Source organism: Canis lupus, chromosome 14 (assembly GCF_011100685.1).
Source record: "Canis lupus familiaris isolate Mischka breed German Shepherd chromosome 14, alternate assembly UU_Cfam_GSD_1.0, whole genome shotgun sequence".
Classification (NCBI taxonomy): domain Eukaryota; kingdom Metazoa; phylum Chordata; class Mammalia; order Carnivora; family Canidae; genus Canis; species Canis lupus.
In genome coordinates this window covers 32,785,776-32,802,964 of record NC_049235.1, presented here as the reverse complement: position 1 = coordinate 32,802,964, position 17,189 = coordinate 32,785,776, and the positions used below count along the sequence as shown (strand labels likewise).

At 34.5% G+C, this 17,189-nt stretch overlaps 1 protein-coding gene across 21 annotated transcripts in view; it reads right to left on the bottom strand.

Annotated features, from left to right (window-relative positions):
* The window catches only part of HDAC9 (histone deacetylase 9), a 911,202-nt gene that overhangs the window by 555,060 nt on the left and 338,953 nt on the right, over nucleotides 1-17,189 (bottom strand). For 5 of the 21 annotated variants that reach the window (XM_038557027.1, XM_038557030.1, XM_038557043.1 and 2 more), the window contains exon 1: nucleotides 141-165. The exons of 6 other annotated variants lie outside the window; for them this stretch is intronic. The gene's annotated coding sequence lies outside the window, so the exon portion shown is untranslated. Of the gene's footprint in view, nucleotides 1-140; nucleotides 186-17,189 lie in introns of those variants that run through there. 10 more of the 21 variants (XM_038557051.1, XM_038557048.1, XM_038557052.1 and 7 more) reach the window with 6 other exon arrangements.

Here is a 17,189-nt window from a genome sequence, read left to right as displayed (position 1 = left end):
AAAGGATTCATTGAGTGAGACTTAACATTGACAAAACTATTTTAAAAATCATCTTGAACTTCAAGTGAAAAAAGCCAGTTATATTATCTTTATTTTATTTACATGACTACTCTTAAGTTGTAGAATATTAAGTTACTTACAACAAACAGGGAGAAATTTGGTCTTTTTCCTACATTCACTTCCATGTCCCTGACACTGTTTTATGATCCAAATTTTCATCTTTAAATGAAGTAGGCACTTAGCTTTAAAAGAAGAAAAAGAAAAGACAACAGACAGCTATGAATTATGTATGACCTGTGTGCTCAGGGACAACTAATTAGAAATCAGTTAAGAAGAAAGTAAATTCTGATGCCATCCTTCTCCATTTTTAGGTAAAAGAAAACTTTTAGTTTGAATATTTGTTGTCAGCAAAAACTAACATCCACAATGAAAATTTATTTATAATGTTCTATTTTATACAGTTAAAGAAAAAATGATTATATTTAACCCAGTAATGAGATCAACGGAATTGTTAAATAAAACTTGTATAATTAATTCTCAAATGCCACTTTTTTTAGGATAAATGCTGAAAATAACAGCTACATAAAAGGTAGAAGACAATTTAATTAGGGAAATAAATAAAGCAAGTTTCTGGTTGTCAAATGAGTAATAAGTAAAGTAAAAGAATAAAATTTTATTTTTCCTTATAGGGATTTTTATTTTTAAACTTTTTTCGTGAATATATTATGTAACATTAAAAAGAAGGATTTGGGAGTAACAGCCCAAATACTTGGATTTGACTTCTAACTTTACTGGCTTTGTGAACCTGGGTAACTAATTTAAACTTTCTGGGCCACGGATGCCTGAAATGGAAAGTGGAGGCAATACTTGACCTATTTATATTACCAAGTTAAGTATCTGAAAACATAACTAACACTTCGCAAATTGTAAAGCACTATCCAAATATAAAATGTTGCTATTATAAAATTTTCTAAAGCTTTAATCTCAAAATCGTAGTGACCCCCTAAAATTAGAAGGTTAATTACATTGCCCAAGAAGAACTGCAATTCATCCATCACCTTATGAATTCAGAGGTGTTTTTTGAGATCAAAACTTTTTTTTTAAATCTCTAATTTTGTAAGTCTCCAGCATTTTTATAAGACTAATAAGTAGACATGTCCTAGATACTTTTGCTATATCTGAATTGCTTTTAATTATTTTATAATTACCACTTCAGAAAATTTTAGTAATTATATAATTACTAATTTAAGCAAATACAGTTTCTGAATAATATGTATGCTTTCATGTTGGATTATGAGGCTTTTAGTGCATAAGCTAATTCTGAGAATATCTCTGTATTTGCTAAATATTTCTGCAATTCTATTAAAAAGGAACAGGGATCCCTGGGTGGCGCAGCGGTTTAGCGCCTGCCTTTGGCCCAGGGCGTGATCTTGGAGACCCGGGATCGAATCCCACGTCAGGCTCCCGGTGCATGGAGCCTGCTTCTCCCTCTGCCTATGTCTCTGCCTCTCTCTCTCTCTCTCTCTATGACTCATAAATAAATAAAAATTTAAAAAAAAAAGGAACAATTTCTCCACATACTTAAGTTTCAGAATCCCTTTCCTCTTCCTTGTAGGCAGTCTAAGTGTAATTTTGGTTTTCATATATAGGCTGCTTGCACAAGTATATCATTTAAATTGAATCTTATTCATACATGCTCATAATTTAGTTCCTGCTTGCTGCATACAATAACTGACATTTACTTAAACTGTGTAAAACTATGGAAAATACAACAAAAAATAATTATTCTATATAGTGATAGTAAACCAGTTAAACTTATCAGTTAAGGAAAACTTTTGACCAAAACTGGCAAATGCATAGCCAAATATATGGGAAGCCACAACCTCCCAGCCACTAGGTTAGCACTCCCAGAAAAGCATTCCCAATTCCTTGTCACCAAACCTCAGCCTCTTTCTTAACATAATACTCCAGGAAGCTGATACCAATTCTGTAGATTTGATAGTCAAGGAGAAAAATATTTACCTATTACTGTATTAGACCACTATGTGCCTACAGGAATCTATAAGGTATACTTTTGATCTGATTAACCAAATGAATTTTATCTCCAGGATTAATACATATTCCCCTTTGTGTCAATGCTGATGCTGGATCTTAGTGCTTTCATCATTATTATACCTAAAAATAGGTTATCATTATCAGAAATAGTCCAGTGTGAGAAATCTGTAAGAAATAAGAAGCAGATGACTATCTTCAGTGAAAGAAAAGATAAACTGCAAATTCCAGTCTTGTGACACAGCAGACATAAAAAAAGCAATTTTTTACCAGAACTCATGAATAGAGACATTCCTAAGGAAGATTCTGATAAGAAGATATAAATTTATTCAATGAGCATTTTATAATTTATGTTGTAAAAAGTATCACAGTAATAAAAAGAGTAAAATCATGTTTAACTTGCATTGGGAAACAAGGGTAACTCTTTACTGGCTTTCTCTGGTGGAGTGTTACAATATGCATGTCCAAATTTATATTACATATTGATACTGCTTATAAGCTGTTACTCACATGTTCTCTCTTTGTAAATGGCAGGCCTACCTAGCTGTGGTTTCACACAAAGTTCTCTGGACAAATCTAGCCCAAACTAGCTTGTCAGCCCCAACTGAATCACATGGGCCTCAGCGTCAGCTTCTGAGATTCACTTTTGATATTTCTGGTTGTTTTCTAGGAGTATCACTTTTATAGATTTATATTGGTCAATGTTCCTACTGCCACTTCTACTTCATACTTTAGCCATATTCTAAGTGCTCATTTTGGCCTCTTCTTGCTCTTGAAAGATTGCTGCACAAAGCTCCATGCTTGTGTTACTACCATGGCATAGCCCAGGACTCAGGTCACTGCTTGGTGCTCTGGCCACACCTCTCCTCAGTCTGCTGCTGGCTTCTGTCCTGTAACTTGATAACTTGCTCCACAGCCCTCACACCACCCTAACATCTCAAGGCTACTGATTAATAAAGCAGATGCTGACTCCATACTTCAGATAGATCCCACAGCAAAATTACTTTACACATAATACTTTTGTGCCACATCTCTTTTAGGTTCCACACAAACCTTAACGCCCTGGGATCTGCATCTACCCATAAGCATTGCCAGATTGGAGTGGATTCAGTGAAACCACCATGCTATTCTCAAATGCACAGTTCTTCCCAAGGCCTCACTTCCCTCTGATCCCATGTCATTGAATCAGACTTCTTCCCTTGGGTGAATTCTTTCCTTGGGGTTGCAAAGTTCCTCCTAAAATTTGCTTTCTGTTGTCTAAACCATCCCATATCACACAGTTTTCTAAATATGCCAATAGAGCCGTAGGGCAAGCACGTTTTTTCAGGAAGTACTTCTATCTCCAGATAAATCAGTGGCTACAAATAATGGGGAAACAGAGGATGTGTTGTGTTTAGAAATTCCAGATGTGGGATTTGTACAACCTGTAGTCCCGATCAGCTGGTCTGCCCTATTATTTATGAATATCTATGTATGCATACAAACATACACATATACATGTATATATAATCCATATATTAATATATATCCACATGGAAACACAAATTACATGTAACATCTACTGCTTTGATACTTTCCCTTTATTTTATAGGTCTTAATGTATTGCACTCACAGGGGAAATATATGAGATATACGATCAAGACTCTCCTTTCTTCTGATTAAGAAACTGACTAATCATGAGGTACCTGGGTGGTTCAGTTGGTTGAGACTGACTCTTGGTTTCTGCTCAGGTCATGATCTCGTGGGTCATGGGCCTGAGCCCCAATTTGGGCACCACACTCAGTGGGGGGGTCTTCTTGAAGATTCTCTCCCTTCCTCCTCACACCCTGCATATTTGCATACGTGCACTCACTGTCTCTCTCAAATCAACAAATCTTAAAAAAAGAAAGAAAGAAAGAAACTGACCAATCATAATCTCTGGAGCTCTGCCTCTCCTCAAAAACATAAAGAAAATAAGCATAGGACAAAATTTTCATACTAAATAATATTAGTTATGGTATAAATGTGAAGAAACAATGGATGTACAATTCAAATTCAGATCTATGTGTTCAATAAGAAAAAGAGAACTCTTGAAATAATAAAGCACTTCTTAAAGTCTTAAATTTATTTACACATGGTTAAGTGAAGAATGATAATGATGGAATCATAGGTTAGTCTTACAAAATACTTGGATCATTCCAGGAAGTTACTAAAAGTGTCTACCCTATAACTAGCACTGTGCCAGAGTAGTGAAGAATAAAAATAAAGTGTACAAGCTCTGTTAAATATGCTTTTGTCACCAAAACAAAGCCATTTTTGGAGACATTTTACCTACAATTTGCAAAAAGCAAAGACTCCTAGCAATATTAATGGTGCTGATCTTCCAATTTAAAACAATGGCAAAGTTGATGAATAAATATCAGGTCAGTAGACCTGAACCAGGAATCACAGATGTGGATGTAATTATTAGAATCAGATACCATCATATACTAATAGCCTCAGTTAGTGAACATTTCACAATATTCTTGTTGACTGCCTTCTCACATAACCTAGGCAATCAGAGTTGGAAAGACTTCCAAACATAGTAGATTCATTCATTCCACAGATCCCTTTGAAAAGCCTACTATCTGTCAGGCACTGGAGTGGCAGTCTGACTCTGGTTACTTCTCTACTAGCATCAGCTTGAATGTTTCCAACAAAGGAGCATACTCTTGAGATACTTGTTTCATTTGTTAACTTCTTTGTTAAAAAGTATTTCCTCAACTGCAAACAACTTAAATTCCCCCAAATTAAGGAAGTGGTAAATACATTTTAGTACTTCCAGTCAACGAACTGGAATTTTGAATTTCCAATTAAAAATATTGAAGGATGGGATCCCTGGGTGGCGCAGCGGTTTGGCGCCTGCCTTTGGCCCAGTGCGCGATCCTGGAGACCCGGGATCGAATCCCACATCAGGCTCCCGGTGCATGGAGCCTGCTTCTCCCTCTGCCTATGTCTCTGCCTCTCTCTCTTCCTCTCTCTGTGACTATCATAAATAAATAAAAAAAAATATATTGAAGGCGATGGAAATTGGCTCCAACAGAATGATAGCTGAAACATATATAAAAAGTATGTCCTGGATATACTGGAAGTATAAACTGGAGACTTTCATTATCTGAGATACCAGAGGCATTAGTAAACTTAAATTTTACAATACATTGGTGCAGGGAGGAGTGAAAGTGGAGGACCTTTGCTCAAATTCTCAAAGTTAAATATAAGTTGATTTTAATATGTTTAATAAAATTTAGTTATACTTACAACTCTGAGCTGCTTCTTATGATGGGCAGAGAGTAAATTAAATATTGTGTTGGGGTGGGGGGAAAGGGGTAGTGAAGCTTCTTTAAATAAAAACTCTTTTATTCTAATGCTACATATATACAGAAAAGTGAGCAAATCATAGGTGTAGATCTTGGTGAATTAACACAAAGTAAACACACCCAAGAAACCAACCAGAAAAAGAAATAAAACATTTTGAAAACCACAGCACCTCTTCTCATGCTTCTCTCTGTTGCTAACCATTTCTAAGCAACTATTATATAGACTTCAACACTATAGGTTGGATTTGCCTGTTTTTTAACTCTAATAAAAATTAAATCATATACTAGGCACTTTGTGTCTCACTTCTTTCTGTCAACATTACATTTGGAGGTTCACTGATAATAATAATAATAATAATAACAATAATAATAATAATAATAGTGCATTCACTGGGATGCCTGGGTGGCTCAGCAGTTGAGCGTCTGCCTTCAGCTCAGGAAGTGATCCTTGGGTCTGGGGACTAAGTCCTGCCTCAGGCTCCCTCGCGGAGCCTGCTTCTCCCTCTGACTGTGTCTATGCCTCCTCTCTGTGTGTCTCACAGGAGTAAACAAATAAAATCTTAAAAAAAAAATAGTTCTTTCACTTTCATTACTGTATGATATTCTATTATATGCATGTATCACAATTTATCTAATTTGAAGAACACTGTTTTATTTCCACTTCTGGGCTATTATTAATAGAACTGTTATAAACGTTTTGTACATATATTTTCGATAAACAGATTTTGGTGCACACATTTCTATTGAGTATGTATCTAAAGCACTGATGCTGAGTCGTAGGGTATGAATGAATACATTCAGATTAAATATAAACTGTTTTGAGCTTAACTGTATCAGCAAAAATGTGAGTTCCTTTTGTTTTGCCAAAATATTCTTCAGTTTTGCCAAAATATTCTAGGGCTTTATCAAATTTCCCAAGTGTTTTCTTACTTCTCTGACATACAAATTATTCTCCCCACCCCTCAATTGTTTTAAGCATCAACCATGCCACAAATCTTGCTGGTTCCCTCTGACTGCAGGCTAAATTCTACCAAAATTGCAGGAGCTTTGTTGTTCAAACATTTTTCCAACATCATCTCAGCATGTTAATAAAATCCTGCATCTTTTCCAAACTTTGCATATTTGTATTATATTATTCATATTTTATATTTTTAAGAGTACTTTCTAAATTGCATCCAAAAATTAACAGAAATCTAAGAAGGAAAATGACCAAAAGGATGAATTACAAAAGAAAAATATTAAGTAAGAATATTTGAGTGGAAGAGAGTTTTTATAAGTGCTCAATTTGCCATGAAATAATATCTTCCTTTTCTTCAGCCTAATAGCTGGTAGAAATCTAATAAGGAACACTCATATTTGAGTGTCTAAATATGAACACTCATATTTCACCATTTGAATACAATGGTGAATATAAAAAGTCTTGTAAGATAATACACCAAACTATTTCTTGGTGGTAGTATCAAAAGTGACACTTTTATTTTAGTACTTTCTTTCATTTGCACAATAAATATTCATTATTTGTATAAGCTCAAAATATCCATAAGGATTAGACTACAAGTGAAATTTGTTTCCCTTTCAACATCTACTCATTGGCCTAAGTTATGCTTTATGTAACTACACAGAATAAATTTAGCTTATTTTCCATATGAATACCCTTGAAAAAGTTTGTAACTGTCATAATTGCTTCTTTATTATGGGACAAATAACACCAAATCCTCCTACAGTTCTTTCTATGACATGATTTCAGAACCCTCCACAATTTCATTACTTTCCTTTGGATATGCTCTAGTTGTGTTCTTCCAAATTTATATTGTACTAGAAATATGTACACAATAGGAGTCAATAGAGACTTCTAAAAAATCAAACTTGTGAATTGTATAAAATTTATGGTAGTCTTACTAGATGCATATAATGATTAATAATGTTCTTGCTACAATATTCCATCTTGATTGTTAATTATAGTTTATAAGGTCTATATAGGAAGACACGTCTCCTATTCCTGAAAACAATGCTAACTTTATCATTTAAATTTGCATGGCTAAGATCACTGCTCTGATGTAATCCAAATTCTAGGCTATAAATGAGTAAAATGAGTAGTAGACATAACTGCATTTCTTTTTTTCCCCCTAAATGGACTAATAGAACAAACAATTCTACAGTGATTAAGTTCAACACAACTTTTTAAAAAAATATTTATTAATTTGAGAGACAGAGACAGAGAGACAGACAGAGAGGGTAGTATGGACAGGGTGAGGGGCAGAGGAAGAGAAATTCAAGCAGACTGCACTGATCATAGAGCCTGACACAGGGCTCTATTCCCCCGACCATGAGATCATGACCTGAGCTAAAATCAAGAGTTGGATGCATAACTGACTTAGCCACCCAGGAGCCTCAAGTTCAACACACCTTAATCTCTTCTGTTTTATAAATGGCATAACATTATTAGTATTTATTTTTACTTCTAAAAACAAAACTCCAGTAAAAAACACACACACAGGGTTATATTACAGACCATAATTTATATAAATGTTTCTGTAAAATATAGGAACATTAAAATAATCAACATGAAATATATCTTCACATAATGATTATTTTAGGTGTCAATATATTTCATCACAAATCAGTGTTAACTCTCTCCTATTTTTATTTTCATACCACTGACTCGTATCTAGATTTGGATTTTTTGAAAGGTTAATGATGCCATAGATACACTAGGGTCAATAAACATTTCCATTTTTTAAATACATCAATAACACTATATTAATTTTAGGGTTGCAAGAAAGAATCTATCAACCTGGGAATTCAACATTTATTTAAACATTCAAAACTTTTAAGAGAAATGTAAAGCTCACATGGTCATAAATATTAACTAGTTAATAAGTACACAACTATTCACTGAGGCAATCATTTTGAAATATAGAGAAAAATTGAAGACAGACTTAATATTCAATATTAGGAGAAAGGTTAATCATATGGATAAGATGCAACTGTTAAATTGAGCGCATTATAGCTTTCTACATATAAGGCTGCCTTTAATATTTCACATAATTTTTAAAAAGCATCTCGAAGGAAAATATGCACATCACACACACAGAGAAGCACATTTATGAATGCAGAGCAAGAAGTTTAAAAACCATATTAAGTGCCTTCTACAAGATGCAGAAGTAGAGGCAAAGAGAGAGTTTTTGTTGTTTTTTTAATTTACTCATAATATATTGCAATACATTTTAGATGGAGGCCAGATTAAAGGAGAAGATCTGACTCCAAATTGTACCTCTAACCTGTTTCTTTTTTCAAGGTTTGCCAAATTTATACTAAACACATTCTTTTTTATTTCTTTATTAAAACCTATCCTCCACCTCAGCATATGAAAGAATAGTGACCAATGCTGATGAATGGCTGGCTTCAGAGCAGTGATGTCATATACAACAACCTAGAAAACCATGAATAAAATCTGAATATAACAATAAACTATTTATTTTTGGCAATCTTCTGAATTCCAAATTAGATACAGTTCTCTAACTTTAGTGGAAGCTCTGTGTATGTGTCTGAGAGTGTGGGAGCCAACAAAGGGTAGTGTTTGTCCCACTGAATTTAAATGTCTCTGCATATTATCCTCTTGGCTGGCCAGATGACAGAGGCCCTTGCCAGTCCTACTCTTTAAATAGAGACCTACACTTTTTAAATAGAGCTTACTTGTTCCAGAGAAAGGTTTTCTTTCCTTGTGCTCAAATTTTACTCTTTAAGGAGCAAATGAGCCTCTATGCCATCAGTAACTCATGCACATATCCAAGATGTGTCTGATTTATGAGCAGATTTTTGTGCAAAAGGTTAAATTAAAATCTTCTTTTTATTCTCTGCTTTTATTTCCAGCATCTAATGAAAAGGTCAAACCATTTTCAGGATATTTCTAAATATTACTGTCAACTATCTTTTCACCCATTTAACTATCCAGGAGTATTTGATTCAGAAAAGCTGCAGTTTCAAAATAATACCTTCATTTCTAGCCATCTGTAAACAGCTCACCTCCAGGCATTTAAGAATAGAGAGGCCTGCTTATAATACACTGAAAACAATCGCTGGCAGTGATGAACAGTATTCTGTTTAAATTTTCATTAAAAAAGGCTCAGAAAGCTCTGTGAACCTCAACTCATATTATCACAGGTACTTCCATTTTCAACGACGGCATGTGCAATCTAAAGCATTTATAGAAGCTATCCAGTCCTATATATTTTGTCATTACATATACCATAACAATATAGTCACAGCAATCATGCAGTCAGCAGAAAATGGGCTACTTCTCAATATGTAAAGTCAATTAAGACCATCATATAGAACAAAATGTAAATATACAAATTACACAATTCATTCAAAATATATTCCAAGGGAAAACAAGGAAGTATTCAGCAAAAATGATAAAGTAACTCAATGTAATTGAATTTATATTATTACTTACAGTTGTGACTTGAGCTAATAGAACTAATGTTACCTTCTATGATTAGTGAAAGCTGATTACAGTTGATTAGATACATAATCTGTTGCCATGATATGATTATTATCTTAAGAAAATGCAAAATTTATTTTTCTGCAGCTATGAATTCTTGTATCATTGATATGTTGAATGCAACCTCTTGCTTGCTATAATACATACACTGACAACCAGACATGACCTTCTCAGGTCATAAAATGATTAAGCTCTTGAATAATTTGAGAAATTCACTTACAGCCACCATTTCCAGCACCGAATCTTACATTGCTTATATATTCTAAGGAAATTTAGTCATTAAATGAAAGGCATGAGAAAGATAATATTTTCCATTTTTAGTACATACAAATTAAATGTTTGAAAGTCATGTTATGACAAAGATTATAAATAGTACTTGATAATAATGAACAAGAAGAGGGGCCACCACTTTTTGAAAAAAGACAATAGAATGGCATTATCACTCACAACTTCTATTTTGGTACCAAACGTCTATCTTGACATCACAGTTGACACTATTTTACTTATTCACTAGTGCCTCTTTTGGGCATGGCACAGTTTGAAGAACCATTAACCTTCAAGAAAAATGACATTATGGCAAAATCAAATAATCAGACTCTTCTGTATCTGTGATACCATCATCTCATTCCATATCCTTAAAAAGTGAATATACTTGGAAATAGCAATTTAAATACTAAAATAAGTATGAAATACACCGTGTTCAGAGGATAAAATATAATGATCTAGTTTTCCCCTTTTAGTTACAAGGTATGCCACTCAGTATGTAGAAAATATATTGAGGCATCTACTCAGAGACTTGTTTCATTACTGCTGTTGATAATAAATCATCATCTTCATTAGTAGTAGCTGCAATAGCCTGAATGAAGTGTTTCTTTTCTCCTCTTGCTAGACAGATATATACATATATACATATACAAATCATGGTATTTGCATGTATGTATTTATGCATGTGCATATAAATGCAAACTTGTTTTTATTGTCATCCAAAGCATTTTTAGTTCCTGAGCCAGTCAGGCACCCCAAAAACATGTTATTTTTTACAAATAGTCAGGAGCTCTCTGTGTATTTAAAACCAGTGTTTAATGTCTGTGTTAATTAGCAGAGCACCATCCTTCATGTATAAAATAGAATTCAGGAACTAAAAATGCTTTGGATGACAACAGAAACAAGTTTGCATTTATATGCACACACATAAACACATACATGCAAATACCATGAAGGATGGTGCTCTGCTAATTAACAGAAATGGAGAACAAACAGTAGAAAAGATTAACAAACTAAGAGTTGGGTTTTTGAAGAGATAAACAAAATTGACAAACCCTTAGCTAGACTAGCTATAAAAAGAGAGAAAGGATCCAAATCAACAAAATTATAAATGAAAATGGAGACACAGAAATGACACAGAAGTACAATGGATTATTAGAGACTAATAAAAATAACCTTATGCCAATAAAGTAGATAACCTAGGAGAAACGAACCAATTCTTAGAAACATTTAACAAGAAGAAATAAACAATCTTAATAGATCAGTTGCTAGTTAGGAGATTGAATCAGTAGCCAAATACCTCCCAGTAAAGAAAAGCCCAGGACCAGATGGCTTCACTGGTATATATTTTACCAAACATTTAAAGATGAATTAACACAAATCCTCCTCAGACTATCCCAAAAAATTGAAAAGGAGGGAATTCTCCCAAACTCATAGATAGAACAAGAAAACTACAGGATCATCAACCATAATTAAGTAAAATTTACTCCTGGGATACAAAGATGATTCGAACATACACAAATTAATATGATATGTCACATTAATAGAATGAAAGAAAAGAATTATGTAATCATTTTAATGGACACAAACAGCTTTTGACACAATTCAATATCCATCTGTGATAAAAACACTCAAAAATTAAGCATGAAAGTAACATATCTCAACATAATAAAGGTCATATATAATACATCTATAGCTAATACCATACTCATTGGTGAAAGGTTGAAAATTTTTCCCTTAAGATCAGTAACACTTATCCTGATGAACAGTGAGCAATGTATAGAATTGTAGAATTATTATATTGTACAACTCCACCCCACAATTTTTTCAATTCATATATTGCTTAAACTCTACTGTGCTAGGCCAGTACTGAAACTAATATAACATTGTTAATTATATTTCAGTTTTAAAAAAGACAAGATTGATGTATTTATTTTTTATTTTTTTATTATTTTTTTAAGATTTTATTTACTTATTCATGAGATACACAGAGAGAGGGAGAGAGAGGCAGAGACGCAGGCAGAGGGAGAAGCAGGCCTCATATGCAGGGAACCCGACACAGGACTCGATCCCGGGACTCCAGGATCATGCCCTGGGCCAAAGGCAGGTGCTAAACCACTGAGCTCCCCAGGGATTCCCAAGACTGATGTATTTAAAGAAAAAAAGATCAAAAACAAGACAAGAACCACATCTTCTTTATCCATTCATCTTTTGTTGGACACCGAGGCTCCTTCCACAGTTTGGCTATCGTGGCCATTGCTGCTATAAACATCGGGGTGCAGGTGTCCCGGCGTTTCACTGCATCTGTATCTTTGGGGTAAATCCCCAACAGTGCAATTGCTGGGTCGTAGGGCAGGTCTATTTTTAACTCTTTGAGGAACCTCCACACAGTTTTCCAGAGTGGCTGCACCAGTTCACATTCCCACCAACAGTGTAAGAGGGTTCCCTTTTCTCCGCATCCCCTCCAACATTTGTTGTTTCCTGCCTTGTTAATTTGCCCCATTCTCACCAGTGTGAGGTGGTATCTCATTGTGGTTTTGATTTGTATTTCCCTGATGGCAAGTGATGCAGAGCATTTTCTCATATACAATGGAATATTACTCAGCTATTAGAAATGACAAATACCCACCATTTGCTTCAACGTGGATGGAACTGGAGGGTATTATGCTGAGTGAAGTAAGTCAGTCGGAGAAGGACAAACATTATATGTTCTCATTCATTTGGGGAATATAAATAATAGTGAAAGGGAATATAAGGGAAGGGAGAAGAAATGTGTGGGAAATATCAGAAAGGGAGACAGAACACAAAGACTGCTAACTCTGGGAAACGAACTAGGGGTGGTAGAAGGGGAGGAGGGCGGGGGGTGGGAGTGAATGGGTGACGGGCACTGGGGGTTATTCTGTATGTTAGTAAATTGAACACCAATAAAAAATTAAAAAAAAAAAAAAGGAAGGCAAAGCCACACCAAAAAAAAAAAAACAAGACAAGAATCCCTCATTTCACCAGTTCTATTCAACATAAAACTGGAAGTCCTAGCTGAAACAATCAGGCAAGAAAAAGAAATAAAAGGTATCAGAATTAGAAGGGAAGAAGTAAAATTGCCTCTATTTGCTGATAACATGATTATATATATAGAAAATCCTATGGATTCAACAAAAAACTGTTAGAACTAATCAATGAATCCAGTAAAGTTGTAGGATACAAAACTAACATACAAAAATCAGAAGTATTTCTATACATCAACAACTAAATTTCTGAAAAGGATATGAAGAAATTGATCCCATTTAGAACACATCCAAAACAATAAAATACTTAGGAATAAATTTAACCAAAGAAGTGAAAAATCTATACTCTAAAACCACATGACATTGACAAAAGAAATTTTTAAAAGACGCACACACACACACACACACGCACGCACACACACACACACAAAAGACACAAATAAAATATATCCAGTATATATGGATTGGAAGAATTAATATTGTTAAAATGTCAATTCTACCAAAAGCCATCTACAGATTCAATGCAATTCCTAACAAGTTTCCAATGGCATTCTTTTACAGATATAGAAAAAACAGTTCTGAAATATATATGAAACTACAAAATACCAAAGAAATCCTGAAAAAGAAGATCAAAGCAGAAAGCATCACATTTCCTGATTTTTTTCTTTTCCTGATTTCAAGCTATACCATAAACCTATGGTAATTAATATAGTATGATATAAAAACAGACAAACAAAACAAGGGAATAAATTGAGAGTCCAGAAATAAACCTATACATTCAACTAATATTTGACAAAGGAGTGAAGAATTCTCAATGGGAGAAAGGACAATCTCATCAATAAATGGTGCTGGGAAAATTATATATTTACATGTAAAAGAATGAAACTGAACTCCTTCCTCCTCACTTATACCACTCACAAAAGTTAACTCAAGATAGATTAAAGACTTAAAGGTAAGACCTGAAACCATGAAAGTCCTAGAAGAAAACATAGCAAAAAAGCACCTTGACATGAGTCTTGGTAACAGATTTCTTAGGAATCACACCTAAAGCACGAGAACAAAATAAAAAACAAATGGGTGTATAGCAAACTAAAAAGCTTCTGCACAGCATCAGAAACCATCAACAAAGTGAAAAGAACCTATGGAATGAGCAGAAAATGTTTGCAGACCATGTATCTGATAGACAGTATCCAAAATGCATAAAAAACTAACACAAGGACAGCCCGGGTGGCTCAGCGGTCGGGCATCTGCCTTTGGCCCAGCGCATGATCCTGGAGACCTGGGATCAAGTCCCACGTTGGGCATCCTGCATGGAGCCTGCTTCTCCCTCTGCCTGTGTCTCTTCCTCTCTCTCTCTCTCTCTCTCTCTCTCTGTGTGTGTTTGTGTGTGTCTCTCTCATGAGTAAATAAATAAAATCTTTTTTAAAAAAAGAACACAAGTCAATAGCAAAAAAAAAGAAATAAAACAAAAACTCAATTAAAAAGTGAGCAAAGGACCTAAACATATATCTACAAAGAAGACCTATGAACAACCAACAGGTGCATAAAAAGATGTGCAATATCACAAATCATTAGAGAAATGCAAATTTAAACCATACTGAGAAATCATGTAACAACTATTAGTATAGAAATCATCAAAAAGACAAGAGATAGCACATGCTGATATGGATATGGAGAAAAGGGAAGCTTTGTGCAGTGCTGGTGGGATTCTAAATTGACACAGCCAAAAAACAGTATAAAGGTTCCTCAAAAAATTAAAAATAGAACTATCATATGATCTAGCACTTCCACGCCTGAAAATACAACCAAACGAAACAAAAACACTAACTTGAAGAGATACCTGTACCCCCATTTCATAGCAGCATTATTTACAGTAGCCAAAACATGGAAACTTAAGTGTCCATTAATGGATAAATGGAAAAAGAAGTTGTAGTATATACATACCATGAAATATTATTCAGCCATAAAAAATGAAGAAATCCTACCACGTGCAACAACATAAATGGACCTTGAAGGCATTCTACTAAATGAAATGTCAAACATAGGAAAACAAACTCCATATGATCTCACTTAATTTGGAATCTTAACAAACCATCCACCAAATTCACAGAAAAAAAGATATCAGATTTGTGGTTGTCATAAGCAGGGGGCAGGGGTCAAAAGGTAGATGAAGGTGGTCAAAAGGTACAATTTTCAAGATAGAAGACAAGTACTAGGGATATAATGTACAACAGGATGGCAAAAGCTAACACTGCTGCACAATATACAGGAAAGTTGTTAAGAGAGTAAATCCTAACAGTTCTTGTCACAAGGAAATTTTTTTTCTTTTTCTTTTTATTCTATCTATGTGAGCTGATGGATATTAACTAAACCTATTGTGGTGATCATTTCACTGTATATGTAAATCAAATCATCATGCTGTACCACCTTAAACTTACTCAATGATGTATGTCAATTATTTCTCAATGAAACTGGAAGAAATTTTTCCCTAATATCCTAGCACATAAAATTAACACTAGGATGTAACTTACCTTGTCTCTATGAAAATTTATAATCAAATGCAATGAGAGGAGTTTCTTCCAGAAAAAAATATCAAGTCAATAAACCACTTTAGGTGAAGTAGGACTTTACCAACCCCAGCTAATCAGTGATTACTGATATTCTATCTCATTTCTATGAAAGCGAATTTGTATCAGGGCAGGGACTGCTGTGAACTCTGTTTCTATCTGTAGTACCCTAGCAAATCAGGGCCTCCCATTGAGTTGTGTTGGTTGAGGAGAACGATTCAGATATAAGGACTCAATCAACCATCAGTCTGAGTGCCTGGGGCTTACACTGTAGCTGAATCCCCAAATGTGCCCCTCGTGAATCATATTAGTCCCCACATCAAAGTCATCTTCTCTAGTTTGAAGCTGTACTTTTGTGGCTGGGTTGGAAGTGAAGCAGCCTCTGGGGATGTGGACAAACCAGCTGCTAATTAACCAGGAACTGTCTTGACTATACAACCACTGAAAACTCTAGAGAGAAGGAAAAAATACAGATGTCCCATGGTACTACAGCATAGAGAATTATAAATAGGATATTGCAAAGTGACAGTATGGTGCCAGCTACTTGCACTCAAAAGGATAAAACCTATTACAGACATAGTTTAGTTTGGATTACTCTGAAAATTATACTGTTTCAGCTAATGCAGGCTCTTATGTTTCCATTGAAAATTCACGATATTCAACTGATTGTGGGCCCCCTAATGGAGATGAAAGTGAACACAGGAATACACTAGACAAAGTAGGGACAGGAGGGCAGGGAGGATGATGTACCATGATCACAAAAAGTACAAGCCTCAGTTCTGGAAAATAGGCTAGCAATTGGAGGAAAAAAAAAATTGTACTTGGCTTTTTCTACTACCTCAATTTCTTACTTACAAGTATCAATGTGAAGGTTAAGGCTACATGAACTAATGTATCTGCTAAGAGGGATAAGTGTGGCACAGAAAAAAAAAATACACTTCTTCTCATCCAATCTCCATAGCTAATACAGGGGTAGAAAATGCTAAATGCTGATGGGAAAGAAATCCTGTGTATAATATCAATGTACGTTCACATAATCATTGGTGGTCATCTATCATCTTTACTTTTCTCTCACTTTGCAGAGACTCTGAATTGAAAAATTATGAAAATTAACTTCCCCTCTGTGTCTTTATAGCTCTTCTGACTGTGTAAGTTCCTCTCTTGGTAGAAGATGGATGGAAGAATGGAACCTTTATATAATCTGCCTTCTTTTATTTCAGGTTTCTACAATGAAGTCTCCTGAGATCTTCACCTCAAAACAGGTGAATATTGAAAAATTTCTTGGGAATGTAAGGTAATTTGCAACGTATATTATGCAATTGTAAAAGTAAAGCTGAGATAAATCACAACATATTATTTCCAAGTAAGTGTCATACCACTATGTGGAAAAAAATACAGATTTACATATGCATATATGTATACATTTGAATACTTTAAAATCCTTCTAAATATATGTATTTAA